General features: G+C 54.3%; 1 protein-coding gene across 2 annotated transcripts in view; it reads left to right on the top strand.

Moving 5' to 3' along the window:
* The window catches only part of LOC138567392 (E3 ubiquitin-protein ligase RNF216-like), a 2,013,370-nt gene that overhangs the window by 1,308,526 nt on the left and 692,024 nt on the right, over positions 1–12,820 (top strand). The window lies entirely within an intron of this gene.

Genomic DNA, 12,820 nt, shown 5'->3' with positions numbered 1-12,820 from the left:
TCCCCTTTACAATTTAGAGGAGTGCGGGGGTGTGGCCATGGGAGCATGCACTGCCCTGACTCCGCCCTCACCCCTCAGCTCAGTACCCTTTTCCACGTCGACTGGAACGGGCTGAATTCACTAGCGCTCCTGGGTTTGGCTTTGGCCATGTAATTACACGCGTCAATACTTCTTCTTTGTCTTTCTTATCATTCAGGTACTCGGGCGTCACACTCCTCCCCGGCTCATGTTGACTTCCACCGGTTCAGCAGGTGTCCATCCTGCGATGGGCTTTTCTGAACTTCAGACCCCCATGCCTTCTGCCTATGTTGCCTTGGCCCAGACCACGGTTAGCAAGCTTGTAAAGCGTGTGACGCCCTGTCATCGAAATTGCTGAAGAACAGACTAGCCAGGGAGCTCTTCCAGAAGTCGCCTCCAGAGGACCTCAAGAACTTCGTGAAATATCGAGCCAGGCCCAAGGTAGGGCCTCTATTTTCCATCGCACCCCGCAAGGGAGACTCCTTCCCAAGGACCCGCCCGCTCGGGAGGGACCACTCAGGTCCTTATACCAGCAACCGCAACAAGGCTGCTCCAGCTACCGGCCTACTGGCCAAGGGATTCTCGGATCCTCCCGGTGATGGTGCTGAGGGACCGGAAGGTTCTTTGACCGGGTCTCCACCCGAGGGGCTCAGCCCTTTTACCGGCATTATGTCCAAGGGGTCACGCCCTAGTACCGGCAATACTGCCAACCGGATGTCTAAACACAGCTCTACCGGCCCACGGGCCATGGGTGTCTCACCTACCAGGCCTAGGCCCGAGGAGCAGGGTAGGCCTCAAGATCCACACGCAAGAGCCTTGGAGCAGGCTGGGCCCAGTAAGCTGAGCAACACAACGCAGGCACGTGGCAGGCAGCTCGACAAAATGGCTGCCGTGCCAGACATCGGCACTCGTCCGATGCCATTCCAGGAGTTCGACGAAAGAACGAGTGTCGAGGTGGGAATGGCCTCAACCAGGTACGTAGCCTACAGCCTATCTTCATTTGCGCAGGGCAGGTTATGCAGCGGCTCTAGCAGCCTCCCGCTACCCTGTCGGTATCCCCTACTACCTCTCCGGCCTGTGAAGAAGGGTTCTTCGAGGGGCTCCTCGGGCTCATGAAGCCACCTTGGATGGGGGTTATCCTCAGGGACGCCATTAAGGACGTGCTCCCTACGATGCTACCAGCACCACAGGCTCCTCCTTCGGCACCCCCGGCCCCAGCGCAGCCTCTTCCTCCGGCTCCCCAGCCGATTCCTTAGGCGGTTCCGTACCAGCCTCCGGCTCCTGTCCCCGTAACCCAGCCTCTGGCTCCCGCTACTCCTCCACCTACGCAAGATCCTCCTGACCCACAGAATACAGATGAGGAGGAGGAGGATCCTGACACGCCATCCTCAGCCAGTGGCTTCCATGAACGTCTTGCCGGCTGGCGGAGTACCTTGGCCTACCCCAACCCAAGGTTGAGCAGCCGGCAGAGGGGGTTCTGGCTGAAGTCCTCACATGATGACCAAAACAGGAATTGCACTGCAGACCGATGTAGCCTCCCTGGCCAAAAAGGGTTGGCTCAAGCCCCACTCTGTCCAGCCGGTCAATCGACGAAGTACAGGCAGATGGAGGGGGGGATACACTCTTGCTATCGGCCCATCCTCAGCCACACTGCTCGGTGATTGCTGTGGCATCACTATACTCCAATCCTCAGTCGGGCTCGGCCTCCTCCGCTGCGACACTACGAGGCTAGGAGAAGATCTTGGAGGCATATGGGAAGAAGCTGTATTCCAACGCGTCCTTACATCTTTGTCAGGCCAACGCCGATGCCATGCTCGCGGCCGCTAACCAATGGTTATGGTGGGAAATTTGCGGACTTCCTCTCGGAACTCCCAGTCGAGGCAGAGCCAATCACATGTCAAGGCGTAGACTGGCTGAGGCCAAGCTGGTGGCGCAGGACCTCATGGAATCCACCGTGGCCCATATTGACACCTCTGGCCATGCCATCTGTATCGCCATGGACATGAGAAGGACAGCCTGGCTCCGGGCAACGAAATTTATACCGGACGTCCAGGAACGCATATTAGATCTGCCGTTCGGGGGAGGGGGTGGGCCCCTCTTCCACTCCACCAGGGACGAGGAGCTGGACAAAAAGAAAAACAGCTCACAAACGGCCAAGTCTTTATCCATCTTGAGAAAGACCAAGCCCAAGTCGTACACCCAGTCACAGCAGCGCTCCGACAGGGGGTATACGTACGGAGGGTTCTGCGACTTCCAGGAACGGAGATCCAGGCAGTCTAACTGCTCGCCGTCTAAAAACCGGGGCAAACAAAAAAAAGGGGGGGGGAGAAGAGTAAGGACTTTTTCCAGTCCCCCTCCTCCGAGGGAAAGAAGGCATGGCATGCCCCTCCGGGTCCACGTGTCTCCAGTGGGGGGCAGGCTTGCTCTCCATGCACATTTCTGGCGACAGAATTTCGCGGACCCCTGGATCCTTTCTGTAGTATCCACGGATCACCGCCTACCCATCCCAGCCTCTCCTCCCTCCTCCCTCCTCCCCTCAAGTTAGGACAGCAACTCGTCTGGCGGAGATCCGGTCACTCGTAATGAGCCAGGCAGTGGAGGAAGTCCAAGCCTCCCTGCGAGGCTTGGGCTTTTACTCCAGGATTTTCACCATTCAGAAGAAGAACCTGGCGGACCAGAGAGTTGTGCTGGACCTTTCCACCCTCAACCTCTCCTTATCTCTACAAAAATTCAAGATGGTTACGCCAGCTTTTATAGCAGAGACATTGTGCAAGGGAGACTGGATGTGGTTCATGGATCTGAAGGACGCGTACCTACACATCCCGATTTGGCAGCCCCATCGTTCTTTCCTACGGTTCAGGATCATGGGCTACAATTTCCAATACAATGTCCTCCCTTTTGGCCTCAACTCGGCCCCCGTCACTTTAGCAGGCTCATGAATATGGTGGCTGCCGTCCTCAGAGCGCAGGGCCTCCACATCTACCCATACCTTGACGACTGGCTCGTCAGGGCTACATCTCCGGAAGCGGTTTGCCACTCTTCCCATGCCCTTATGAACACACTGCACAATCTGGGCTTCTCGCTCAATCTCAGGAAGTCGGAGCTGCAGCCCACGCAGACTCTGACATTCTTGGGCCTCATCTGGGACACGTGCTCTGAGAAGGTATTTCCGTCAGAGGACAAGATCTCGGCCATCAAGAGGACCACAACCCACTTCCTCAGCAGAGAGGTGACTTCGGCATGGTTGTACCAGAATCACCTGAGTCTCTTGGCAGCAGTCCTATTAGCCGTCCCACAGTCGAGACTGAGGATAAGGAGGATTCAGCTGCACTTCGTGGCCTCATGGAACAAGGCGTGGGGCTCTCAATCCGAGATGATCCATGTTCCTCCATCTCTCCACCCAGACCTAACATGGTGGTCCAGGGACTGCAACCTACGGACGGGCAAGCCCTTTTCGGCCGCCCACCACGCAGGCCACCATCACCACAGACTCTTCGCTAGAGGGCTGGGGAACCACCCTGGACGATCTTTCGGTCTACAGCACCTGGATTCGACAGGAGCAGGAATACCACATCAATTGGTTAGAGCTGAACGCCATCTGGCTAGCGCTCAGAGCATTCCTACCACTTCTCAGGGGCAAGGTGGTCCTCATCCAGACAGACAACTCGACCAGCATGTACTACGTCAACAAGCAGGAAGGCACCAGATCCACTCCTCTGTGCAGACTGGCAATCGGCATGTGGGAGTGGGCCCTAGAAAATGACATCTACCTCACGTCAGTCCACCTCCCGGGGGAAATCAAACCTGGAGGCGGACAGGCTCAGCACGTTGGGAGCGGACAATTAGGAGTGGCAGCTAAACAACCTCATAATTCAGGAGATCTTCAACAGTTGGGATCATCTCCAGGTGTATCTCTTTGCCCTCAGACTCCTGGCAGGGACAGTGCCCCGGCTGCCTAGGCGACACATTTTGCCTTCAGTGGAACGGCATGAAGGCTTACGCCTTCCCGCCCACTCCGCTGATTCAGAGTGATTTGCAAGATCAAGGAGTCTCGCCAGCTCAACATCATTCTAATAGCTCCATGGTGGCCGGCCAGGCCATGGTTTTCGGAGCTGCTCAGCCTCTCGGAGATGCCTCAGATTCTCCTTCCGACGGACTCAGCACATCTTCTGATGCAGCATTCGGGGCAGGGTCATCCACCCCGTGCCTCAGAAACTAGCCCTCACAGCGTGGTGCCAGAGCAGGTAACGCTGCAGCACCTCAGCCTCTCCCAGGCTAATCTGGAAATCATACAGGGAGCAAGGCTACCAGGGCCCAGTATAGAAGTAAATGGACCAGGTTTTGCCACTGGGCAGACTCCAATGAAATCGACCCCCCCTGGCATGTACTTTGGATGACATGTTCTCCTTCTTGGCGCACCTCGCCCACTCTGGTGTGCAGGTGGACACCTGCCGTACATACCTTGCAGTCATTGGTAATTACAGGAAGTTGGAGGAGGGGATCTTCTCCTTCTCCAATCTTATCGTCAAACATTTGACTGGGCTCGCTAGGCTCTACCCGCCCATCAAGAGGCAGCACCCGTGTGCAACCTTAACATAGTCTTGGACGCACTCTGGCACAAACCGTTTGAGCCAATGGCGTCCGCAGACTTCAGGCAGGTCACCATCAAAACAGTCTTACTAGTCGGCCTCGCCTCAGCGCGTATAGTCAGCGAAATCCAGGCGCTGGTCGCCTCCAAACCATATACTACCTTTCACAGGGACAAAGTAGTCCTGCGGACACACCCAGCATTTCTGCCCAAGGTGCCGTCTGCTTTCCACGAACGAGGAAATAGTCCTTCCTACATTCTTTGCCTATCCTATGGACGAAGCACAGAGAGTGCTGCACTGCCTGGATGTCGGGCGTGCCCTGAAATTCTACTGGGACAGCACCAAGGGCTTCCGCAACTCTGATTCCCTGTTTGTCACTTTCGGAGACTCAAGACCAGCCTATCAGGCCTCCATATCCCAATGGATGGTCTCGGCCATCGAGGGCCAGCACAAGCCGCTTTCGGCCAACATGCACGCCCACACAGTCAGGGCCAAGGCAACGGCCATCGCATTCCAGTGCTATGTCCCTTGGCAAGTCATAAGCAGGGCAGCCACTTGGGCCACTGCCTCGGGTTTCTGCAAGCATTACTCTTTGGATGCCGGCTCTAGATCCGATGCAGCTTTCGGACAGGCGGTTCTCGGGAACCTATTTGCTTAAGGAGGGTCTCCTCTCCACCCTGGGGCTTCATTCAGTTGTAATCGCCCATGCAGTATGGAGGAAATGGGACAGGATGTAAGGGTAATTATTAGTTACTCACCGTAGTGACTAACGTTAGTCCCCTTTCCTCCATACATCCCACCATCCCCCTCCGCCCCCCCAATAATACTGGTGTCATTAGGCAGTGTTAAATCTATTGTAGAGGAGTCAATGGGGACTGAGGTGTGGCGGTGGAGTCGGGGCAGCGCATGCTCCCAGGGACGCACCCCTGCGTGCCTCTAAATTTGAAGGGGAAGAGGGTTCTTTCTGGTCAAAAAAGGTTCCATCTCCCGTCCCTTGGAAGGGTCGCCCGTGCAGTATGGAGGAAAAGGGACTAAGGACTAATAGTACGTTAGTCACTATGGTGAATTACTTATAATGTATCTCAGCCAATATGCTCCACCTGGCCAGGTGCCTCCCCATGTATCTTCTCAAGGACATATTCTGTAGCCTTCCCTTGCGGAAACATCTTGTCTTGGACAATGAAAATTAAACTTCAAGCCAAGCTTTGTGAGCCTCCCACCCCCCACCCCCCAAGTCATCTAGTGCCCTTTGCCTCCCTTGAACTTCCCTGTAGAGATCAAGAACGGCCAATATCCTTGCTGCCCTCTTTGGCACCCTTTTCTTTGTTGTCCTTTGCACTTGAGCCGTTAGTCTGAAGTTGTGTTACCCTCCGTATTCAGATGTGCTTCCTGCTGATTTCACATTTGGGATTGCCCTTTCCAAAATAAGCTATACTCCAAATCTGTTCTCCCTGCCCTGGGTGGAAGCTGTGGATTCTCACAGTAGCAGCTCGGCTGTTCTCTAGTCATTCCACAGCATCTTCCAGTTTTTTGAATGAAGCAAAAGTTCAGTACTGCAATTACTTTCCAGACCTGCACCGTGATATTTCACTGCAGTCACCAGTGATCTCACCTTTCCTCTGAGCCCACTAATCTGCTTTTTGATTCAGGCAATCCATGCCTATTCGCCATGTTGTAGGATGATTACATCATTGAGTCATTATCTTAGAGGCCCTCATTCTCCTGGCTGTACCTTTTTTGTTACGCGCCAACAGATTGCAGCTGGAAAAAGGACAGTCTTCTTTGGGTGGTTTCTCCATGGGTCACATATTTCCCAGTCAGGCATCCAATCAACTTGTGAGAAGTAAAAAAGTTGGCCAGGTCTTCTCATGCTCAAACCTCTGGGTCATGTTGCAGTGATAGTGTGGGTGAGGGTACTCGGACCGTCCGCCCGATAGTTGTTAATATTCTTTAGAGCACTGAATCTTGATCCTCCAGGTGGCCAACTTTCTAGTGCTTCGACTCCTTGAAATATGGTGCAGATTCACCACAGCTCACACTAATCGTCCAGAGTCTTCCTTTCTTCAGCTTCTTCAGATGAACACTGCGTTGCCACCTGCTTTGCGAATACATTGGAGCACTGACTCTTGCACATTGAGTATGCTATCTTGGGGAGCTTTCTGCACCCAAAAGATGCATGTCCCAACTGACATTGCTCTATGGTGAAGGTCTCCAAGGCATCAGCACAGCTGAAGAACTACTGCTACCTTATCCCCCCACCTGTGGCTTATTTTTATGTCTCAGATGTGCATTATGATTCTGGTGGCTCACATCTGGCACAATCATTTTTGGTTCTCAGACCAGTACTTTGGGGTCTTCTGCTCCCTCCCCTTGATACAAGAGCAAAGTGACCAGCTTTCTCAGACTTAAGAACTCACAGCCAGAGAGAGCACTTGGAGACGGGAGGCTGTGTGGAACTGTCCAATAGCCTGAGGAGAAAGGTGGGACCGCTGCCTGTTCCTAAAATGGTGGAAGGGGTCTTTAAATATTTGAAGGATGTCGGAGGAGCAGTGAGTGAGTTCACATCGTGCTTGGATCTATGAGAAAGCATGACATACAGATACCATACAATCATGCATTTGCAGCATGAAAAAGAGGTCTATAAAAGGCCAGGAGAACTTGGTATTTGGGCTTCAGTCACCTGGATCAGATTGGATGAGGTGACAGCAGGCACTACAATCACTGAGATTCGTCCAGTGTGAACGAACCTGACCCAGCTGCACTGCCTGACTTACCTGTGAGTTACTAGTATGAAGAGTTGCTTCAAGACAAGAGTTTGACAAGTGGCCAGAGATCCTGAGACTGCTTCCAAGTGAGCTGTAAACTCTACCCTTGAGCTGCCATATTGCATATATGGGGGGCTGTGCACTATAATCTCTAGGAAAACGAGCTAAAAGCTTTTTCCTATGACTAGGATTGAGGGTCAAAGGAGATGGTCAAGCACTGTGATGAAGCATGCTGGCCATTATATGCCCAAAAGTAAATGAAGTGAGCTCAGCACTATATGCCTGGAAGGATTACAAATGGCATACTGGGTTCTATGTTCTGAGACTGAACTTGGATTAGAGATTGAAAAGTAAATCAGTACACCTATTAGATGGGATACACAGACCCCCTATGGATTATGCAATCCTTGTACATATTTCTTTCCTCTTCCAAAATTAGCACTACATCTTGGAAGGTATATTTCTCCAGCATGGGTCTGGCGGGGATTCACATGATCATGAATATTCCCTGTCGCCAGGCCGGGAATCCACCGTAAAATAAAAAAACAGTTTCACTTTCACTTACAAACTGTATTTCTCCTATAAACCAATCACTAGGCTCTGGGTCATACTGCCCCCAGCCAATGACTGCCCTCTCCCTAAGCCCCTCCTCTGGCAGCCATCTTCAGATTTTCACAGCACGTTCAAGTGTTGGGAGTCCTTGTGTTTTGCTCCCAGAGCTTTTCTACGTTTTTGCGCTTTTTCGGTTAAAAAGGCCTATTTTTGTCTAATAGAGCCAGTGTGCTCTTTCATTCCTTTGACCGTCAAGCAGGGATCTGCTTGTCGGCGTCTCATCGCCCCTCGAGGGCAAGAATCATTGAGAATTCATCAAAGATTCCAGAAGGCCATTGGGCCTGCACGCCTGACCATGTCAGAGGAGGACAGAGGTTTTCTCTTCAAGCTATGCTCCAGCTGCGTATTGAAGACGTGTTTGTGGAAGACAAACACTCCAGTGACTCTTCTGTCTCCATCCGCACCACAAGGAAATGGATTGTGAGGTTTGCATTGGATTCACCAAACGCACCATCAAGGATCGCCACAGTAGATTGGTGGTGTGGCTCAACGCCAATGCCTCTACCCAGAGCGGCAAGCAGGGGCAGGCCTCACCCAGGACTGGCCGGTCCAAGGAGCAGGCATCTAAATCGTTTGAGGGTGCCCCATCCGTAGAGGCCCAAGACCAGGCCAAGCACCAAGTCCGTTTCTGTTGGGGTTGCCGTGCAAGCGGGTCCTGCGACAGGCAGGGCACGCTCATCTTCACCATCGGCTTCCATCCCAAGCCATCGCTCCAGCTCCTCCTCGAAGAGGAAATCAGCTAACCCAGGAAAGCTGCGGTAGAAGGCAGAGAAGACCAGGGCGCAGGGTAAGGTGTTCGACCTACCCCTGAAGGCCCAAGTTGTCCAGACTGTCAACCTCGACGATCAAGCTATTGGTGGCCGCCCTCTCGAAGGCTAAACGGGCTCAACCAGTCCACTGGCCCCAACGGCACCCAGAAAGGCTCTTCCTCCCAGGCGGAGAGAACACCAGAGAAAAGGATGCCATCCCTGAGCCCGGCACCGACCCCTTAGGATGCAAAAAGACGGGGCAGTGGAGGCCTCTGTGTGCTCTAAGGCACAGATATTTCTTCTTTGGACGAAGAGGACATGGTGTCCGTTCACACTGTCCAGGAGGACGTCGGGAATGACGACTAAGACGGAAACGCTGAGGAAGACAGGATCGTCGAGGGGGACAGCGACGACGGCGGAGCCAACGACGACGTGGACACTGTGCCCAGCAAGCCTACCCTCCAGACACCTCCCAGGGATGTGTCTCTGGACATCCTGTCAACTCTCCACACGCTGGTGTCAGAGATTCATAAGAGGATGCCGATGGCACCCCAGGCCCCGGTGGCACCGGGCCCCCTGCCAGCAGAGAGGAGGAAACTGCATCCCACGCCACCGCATCAACCACCTCACATAAACCCCCCCTCCGGGATGTGAGTACGGATACAGCGATGATGGACACGGACAACGTGGTTTCCCCGCCGCCTAGAGTGTCTTCCCCCGGACTAAGAGGGATTGTTCCACTCCATTGTCGCCCGCGCGCCTGAATTCTTCCAGCTAATGCCAGAAGAGACTAAAAAGGGAAAGGGTTCCTTTACCAGCGCCCAGTGGCAAAGAGGAAGACCGTTCTGGCAGTGCCTCTCCTGGACGACGTTTGGAACGAGGGCCTGGCGCTGATGAAAAATCCTTCCTCAGCCCTGGCGAAAAGAGACAGCCTAGAAAAGAAATACTGGGTGCCGGAGTCCGCACCCAAGTGCCTGCGGTCACAGCCTTCCCCAGACTGTCGTCTAGGTGGCTGCGAGGAAGAAGTCCTCAAATCCATCATCTTCAGCCTCCGTTCCCCCGGACAGCAAGGGGAACAAGCTAGACACTGTAGGTAGAAAGGTGATATACTCGGCGGCAACGACGGTCAAGGCAGCTAATGCTCTTGCAATGCTGAACAGATACGACAGGGAGCTGTGGTATAAGTTGGCCCTGTTGCTGGAATTACTCCCCGACACTGAGCCGGGCCGGGCCGGGCCCTCGGCACGCTTCAACAACACTGCCCTGCCTTTCGTGCCTCAGGAGGGAAATCCGGAAGATCGTTGAAGGGTTTCGGCAGGCTATCGTCCTCGTACCGTCAGTCCTCCCATTCCACGACGCAGGAGGCCTACAGGTGTCGTTCCAAGGCTTTCGGAGGTGGCTGCCGCCGTTGTTGCTGCCAGGGCGGCATGCCAGCCCCGAAGCAGGATTGAACCAGCCAGGATGTCTGGGCCCACGCCCATGCACCCCGGTGGGAGGCCGGCTGGCGGGCTACGTCAGCGAGTGGGAGAAGATATCCACCGACCGATGGGTGCTGGATGCTCTCACCCACGGACACATTCTAGAATTCCAGCAGAAGTGTTCAGTGATGCCACCGGTGTCCCGGCAGGAGCAGCACCTCCCTCAGCTCCTGCAGGAAGCATGGGCCGTGCTAAGAAAAGGGGCGATTGGCGACCCAGAGTCGCTTTGGAACTAACTCAGTCTACTCCAGATACTTTTTGGTAAAGAAGATGGAGGCTGGACACCCATTCTCAACCTGCAGTGTCTAAACAAGTTCCCCAAGTCCCAAAAATTCAAGATGGTCCTGTTGCAGCACATGCTCGGCCAACTGACGGAAGGGGACTTCCTAAAGTTGCTGGATCTAGAGGATGCTTATTTCCACATACCCATTCACGAGAAGCATTGGAAGTTCCTGCGCTTCGTGGTACAGGGAAAGCACCAATTCAAGGCCCTTCCCTTCAGACTGAAGTCGGCGCCAAGGGTGTTTATGAAGTGCCTGACACCAGTGGCGGCCCATCAACGTCTGCAAGGGATACATGTGTACCTGTACCTCGACAACTGGCTCATCCGTGCCAAGTCCAGGGAGATCACCGTCGAACACACAGACCGGACCATCCGGCTGCTGACGGATCTGGGGTTCTCCGTGAACTATCCAAAGTCCTGCTTGATTCAATCGCCGAACGCGCTGTTCCTGGTGTCCAGGCTCAACACGGTCTCCTGCCTGGCAGCACCCTCACAGGAAAGAATTGCGGCTGTTGTGGGCAAGGTGCAATGGCTGTTGACCCTAAAGATCGCCACTTTGCGGACCATCAAGTCACTGCTCAGCATGATGTTATTGTGCATTTACTTAATCAGACTCTGCAGGTTGCGGATGCAACCCCTTCAGGAGTTCCTGGACGCTCAGTGGGTCCAGGTGTTCGGTAGCTTTGCAAACAGGATTGTTCTCGACGAGGAGTTCTGTCGAGCGATGAGGTGGTGGGGCGTGCACATCAACATCGCCGGGAGCACAGATTTCCAGAGCCCCCCATACCAGGAGACAGTCGCCATGGACGCCTCCCTGGAGGGCTGGGGAGCCCACACTGGACGTCTCCACGCCAGAGGCCTGCGGCTACCGGAGGAGGGGGATCTCCACATCAATGTCCTAGAACTGCAAGCAGTGTTCTGGTCCCTCAAGTTGTTCCTTCCGTCCCTCAAGGGCAAGATGGTGAGAGTCTTCACGGACAATACCATCACAATGTTTTACATCAGGAAGCAGGGGGGGCCAGATGCCCAGCACTCTCCAGAGATGCGCAGGACTTGTGGCACTGGGTCGTCACCCAAGGAATGTTCCTCATTCCTTTCCACCTGGCGGGAGTCAAGAACACCATTGCTGACTCCCTCGGCAGGGAACTGCGCTCTTGCCACAAGTTGGAGCTTCGACAGGATCAAGTGGACAGCCTCTTCCTCAAATCGGGTGGACCCCAGATTGATCTATTTGCGATGGCGGTGAATTCCAAATGCCAACAATTTGCCTAGAGATTCCGCCAGCCAAGGAGCATGGGGATCGAGTTTTCCTTCCCTTGGGAAAGCCTCTTCCTGTACGCATAAACCCCCAACTCCCCACCCCCTGTTGCCGCTCTTGCTGCAAGTCATCCATCATCTCAAACGGAGCCGATGCAGGATGATCCTCGTCGCCCCGGCGTGGCTGAGGCAGATTTGGTAGCTGGATCTTCTCAGCATGTCTGCGTTGCCCCCGGACAAGCTGCCGGTGGTCGTGGATCTACTCGCAAGAGAGGGAGGCATAATCCTGCACCACGACCCAGGATCGCTGAACCTGAAGGCTTGGCTCCTGCAGCCTTTGAATTCAGAGGATACGAGCTGCCGGCAGAATGGACGGAGGTCCTTGCCAGAGTGTCGACTCTTAAGTGTTATGGACACAAGTGGAAACGTTTCGTGACGTGGTGCCGGGTGCAGAAGATCAACCCTCTGAGGGTCACGGCCCTGCAGATTCTGCCATACCTGTCCTTGGCCAAGGCGGGGCTGACGCACGCTTTACATCAAGGTGCATCTGGCGGCTATTTCCAACTACACCAGGTCTCTGGGACGGTCTTCTCTTTGGTCCCATCGTCTCATGAAGGAGTTCCTCAAAGGACTATTTTGGTCATTCCCGCCGGTGAAGGCGCCTGCCCCGGCGTGGGAGCTCAACGTGGTACTGATAAGGCTCATGGGTGCTCCCTTTGAGCCTATGCATCAGGCCCATCTCAAGTTCCTATCGTGGAAAACCGCATTCCTAGTGGCCATCACCTCGGCCAGGAGGGTAGGTGAGATCCAGGCCCTGTCCTGCAAAGCGCTGTATCTGACTTTTCATGACATAAGGGTGGTGCTTCGGACGCACCCCTCTTTCATGCCAAAGGTTCTGTCGGGACTTCCACCTCATCGAGTCTTTGGTTTTTTCTGTGTTTTTTCCCGGCTGAAAGGACTTTGCACTCGCTGCGTGTCTCGTGCTCTGAAGTTCTATGTGGCATGCATGGCGAGTTTCCGGAAGACATCTCAACTTTTCGTTAACTTTGGTCCTGTGGACCACGGGCAG

The sequence above is a fragment of the Ambystoma mexicanum genome, chromosome 2p (assembly GCF_040938575.1).
Source record: "Ambystoma mexicanum isolate Mex_15411 chromosome 2p, UKY_AmexF1_1, whole genome shotgun sequence".
Lineage (NCBI taxonomy): Eukaryota > Metazoa > Chordata > Amphibia > Caudata > Ambystomatidae > Ambystoma > Ambystoma mexicanum.
This window is presented reverse-complemented; position numbering and strand designations above follow the sequence as displayed.